Raw genomic sequence first — 4,124 nt, 5'->3', positions numbered from 1 at the left:
GGAAGGCAGTTCAAATCCCAGTCAGGGCATCCAGATTTAGTTTTTCCGTAATTTCCCTAAATCGCTCGAGGCAAATGCTGGAAAGGTTTCTTCAAAACTGGCACGGCAGATTTCCTTCGCCATACTTTCTTCATCCGAGCACGAGCTCCAATGACAGTGGCGTCGACGGCACGGTAAACTCTAATCTTCGTTATTCATTCTGTACAGAGCTCAGTCAGACTCCTGACATGATACTTTCTGATTTCTTTGACTTTTACGAGGATGAAGACATTTCCAGAATGACGATGATGTGATTTTCGATGTGGAGCGTTTCCTCAAGAGCCGAAATGCAGACTTGTACAACCAAGGCCGCCCGCAGGTCATTTTTCGTAGATGGGTGGTTAAAATAACCCATGAGGAGGTACTGAACCGAAATAGGGAGAACATTTATGTCAGAATCAGACTAAAGGAAGGAATCGGTTGACTAGACACATCAGAAAGCCTCAAAGAATGGTTAGTTTACTAAATAACAGTCCTGGACGGCAGCGGTACCTTATTCATACTTTACCATTTGGCGGATGTGAGCTACTAAACAACAGATCGAGGTTTAAGGTAATTCACAGTCTTCCGGAGATCAGGTGACACACAATAACATTATGTGAGTGAGAGACTCTAGGGAGCTGTCGGCATTTAGGAATATTTGAGCTGTTATGTTCGTAGACTCCTTTGAGACTGAAACACTAACATTTCTGCTAGTGGATATCAAGGTAGTATAATGCACTTTTAACTGCGTTTAATTCACTTTATGTTCGATGTAAATAAAGCTGTTGCGTTACGAAACCTCAAATTTATGCGCTACACAAGTGTATAACAGTTTTAGAGAGGTCTGCTAGCACTTGCTCATGCCCATACACACTTAAGTGTACTTTGAGTCTCGTGTGTATAATTAGACCTCCACACTTAACCACTGGATAATTATTGTGGGACCACTGTTCATACATTTTTCTTTCATGAATGAATAAATACCTTCTTTCAGTGTTTAGCCTTACATTTACCGCCCTTGATCACTACACATCAAATTCTCTACCATTATTATTTAATTAGAATATGTGCTAGACGTAAGAAGATTTTGAGCACCTGACGCACAGTTCATTCAATCAGTGATGTTGCGGGGCATAAATCACTGTTTGTCAAAGCCCGAGAACGGCTTACGTGACGTGCAATTATAGGTTGCAATATTTGATTTAGCAGTAATTTGTTTCTTCAAAAAGCAATGCATTTATTATTGGGTTGAGAGCTTACAAAATGGTACTGTATTTTGGATCTTTTCAGGTCTATTTGTTTGTTAATAAGGCGCAGAGCGCGCACTGCGAAGTGTTCTGCAAATGTGGCGGCATACTTTCATTTTTTTTTTTGTCCCGGATATGTGACGACATTGTACATTACAAATCTCAGTACAATTACAGTCGCAACAATACATATAGAGCACTGCAATGAAAACACTCGAAGTGTTTGCTTTAATTTACAAATGAGGGACATAGTGAACTGTCGCAGGGGCAGAACAGTCTTAGCTCTAGATATCTGCCAACTGCTTCAGGTGTCTCGTGCATTGCATACCTTGATGTGCTCCTGCAGCCAGCACACCAAACGTACGACACAGGTGTCGAATTAAACTGTCAGGGGCCCTAAAATTCACATGAAATATACACTATGTGGTCAAAATCATCCGGTCACCTAGCTGAAAACAAGTTCGTGGTGCCCTCCGTCGGTAATGCTCGAATTAAAATGGTGTTGGCCCACCCTTAGCCTTGATAACAGCTTCTACTCTCGCAGGCATACGTTCAATCAGGTGCTGGAAGCTGTCTTGGGGAATGACAGCCTATTACTCACGGAGTGCTGCACCGAGGAGAAATATCTATGTCGATCGGTGAGTCCTGGCACGGAGTCGGTGTTCCAAAACATCCCAGAGGTATTCTATAGGATTCAGGTCAGAACTCTGTGCAGGCCAGTCCATTACAGGGATGTTAATGTCGTGTTACCACTCCGCCACAGGCCGTGCATTATGAACAGGTGCTCGATCGTGTTGAAAGAAGCAATCGCCATCCCCGAATTGCTCGTCATCAGTGGGAAGCAAGAAGGTGCTTAAAAATCAATGTAGGTCTGTGCTGCGATAGTGCCATGCAAATCAACAAGGGGTGCAAGCCTCCTCCATGAAAAACACGACCAAACCATAACACCATCGCCTCCGAATTTTACTGTTGGCAATACACACCCTGCCATCGGATCGCTACAGTGTGTACCGTTTTTCTACTGTTAAATCGTTTGGCGTGATGTATGGCTTATGAGCAGCCGCTCGACCATGAAATCCAAGTTTTCTCACCTCCCGCCTGTCATGGTACTTGCAGTGGATCCTGGTGCAGTTTGGAATTCCTGTACGATGGCCTGGATGGATGTCTGTCCATTACACATTACGACTCTCTTCAACTGTCATCGGTCTCTGTCAGCCAACATACGAGGTCGGCCTGTAAGCTTTTGTGCTGTACGCGTTTTTCACGTTTCCAGTTCACTAGTACATCGGAAACAGTGGACCTAGTGTTTTTTAGGAGTGTGCAAACGTTGCGTACAGACGTATGACACGAGTGACACCCAATCACCTGACCACGTTCGAAGTCCGTTAGTTCCACGGAGCGCACCATCCTGCTCTCCCACGATGTCTAATGACTACTGAGGTCGCTGATACGGAGTACCTGGCAGTAGGTGGCAGCACAATGCACATAATATGAAAAACGTATGTTTCTGGCGGTGTCCGCATAATTTTGATCACATAGTGTACCTGCAGTGACGGTATAAACGAATGATATCTGAAATACAAATTATACGTTAAACCTGAAAATAATAGTGTGCCCGACCGAGACTCGAACCCGGGACCTTTGCCTTTCGCGAGCAAGTGCTCTACCAACTGAGCTACCGAAGCACGACTCACGCCCGGTACTCACAGCTTTACTTCTGCCAGTACCTCGTCTCCTACCTTCCAAACTTTACAGAAGCTCTCCTGCGAACCTTGCAGAACTAGCACTACTGAAAGAAAGGATATTGCGGAGACATGGCTTAGCCACAGCCTGGAGGATGTTTCCAGAATGAGATTTTCACACTGCAGCGGAGTGTGCGCTGATATGAAACTTCCTGGCAGATTAAAACTGTGCGCCCGACCGAGACTCGAACTCGGGACCTTTGCCTTTCGCGGGCAAGTGCTCTACCAACTGAGCTACCGAAGCACGACTCACGGCCGGTACTCACAGCTTTACTCATTCTGGAAACATCCCCCAGGCTGTGGCTAAGCCATGTCTCCGCAATATCCTTTCTTTCAGTAGTGCTAGTTCTTCAAGGTTCGCAGGAGAGCTTCTGTAAAGTTTGGAAGGTAGGAGACCAGGTACTGGCAGAAGTAAAACTGTGAGTGCCGGGCGTGAGTCGTGCTTCGGTAGCTCAGTTGGTAGAGCACTTGCCCGCGAAAGGCAAAGGTCCGGAGTTCGAGTCTCGGTCGGGCGCACAGTTTTAATCTGCCAGGAAGTTTCATATCAGCGCACACTCCGCTGCAGAGTGAAAATCTCATTCTGGAAACATCCTCCAGGCTGTGGCTAAGCCATGTCTCCGCAATATCCTTTCTTTCAGTAGTGCTAGTTCTGCAAGATTCGCAGGAGAGCTTCTGTAAAGTTTGGAAGGTAGGAGACCAGGTACTGGCAGAAGTAAAGCTGTGAGTACCGGGCGTGAGTCGTGCTTCGGTAGCTCAGTTGGTAGAGCACTTGCCCGCGAAAGGCAAAGGTCCCGAGTTCGAGTCTCGGTCGGGCACACAGTTTTAATCTGCCAGGAAGTTTCATATCAGCGCACACTCCGCTGCAGAGTGAAAATCTCATTCTGAAAATAATAGTTAAAACCGCTAGAGCCTCTAAACTCGGATATTATGGAATGAGGCAAGGTAACTGAGTTCCAGTATTGCGCTGGAGCCACAGCCACCTACGTGCACCAAAATTAGGACAGTGTGATGGTTGAATTAAACTGGGTTCGAACGCATGTGAGATGATGGATGAGACACTCGGCAGAAGAAGGGCGTCGGAAGTTGTTTGGAGCTTTCAGTGCTGAGCCGGGCC

The 4,124-nt window shown here is 46.1% G+C and overlaps 1 non-coding gene across 1 annotated transcript; it reads right to left on the bottom strand.

Moving 5' to 3' along the window:
* Nucleotides 1–3,179: 3,179 nt before the first annotated feature.
* On the bottom strand, nucleotides 3,180–3,254 carry Trnas-cga (transfer RNA serine (anticodon CGA)). The gene has a single exon. It is a non-coding gene; the product is annotated as a tRNA-Ser (tRNA).
* Between the last annotated feature and the right edge of the window lie 870 nt (nucleotides 3,255–4,124).

The sequence above is a fragment of the Schistocerca nitens genome, chromosome 6 (assembly GCF_023898315.1).
Source record: "Schistocerca nitens isolate TAMUIC-IGC-003100 chromosome 6, iqSchNite1.1, whole genome shotgun sequence".
In the NCBI taxonomy this organism is placed as follows: domain Eukaryota; kingdom Metazoa; phylum Arthropoda; class Insecta; order Orthoptera; family Acrididae; genus Schistocerca; species Schistocerca nitens.
Note: the sequence above shows the minus strand (reverse complement) of the source record. Positions and strands in the feature narration are given on the sequence as shown.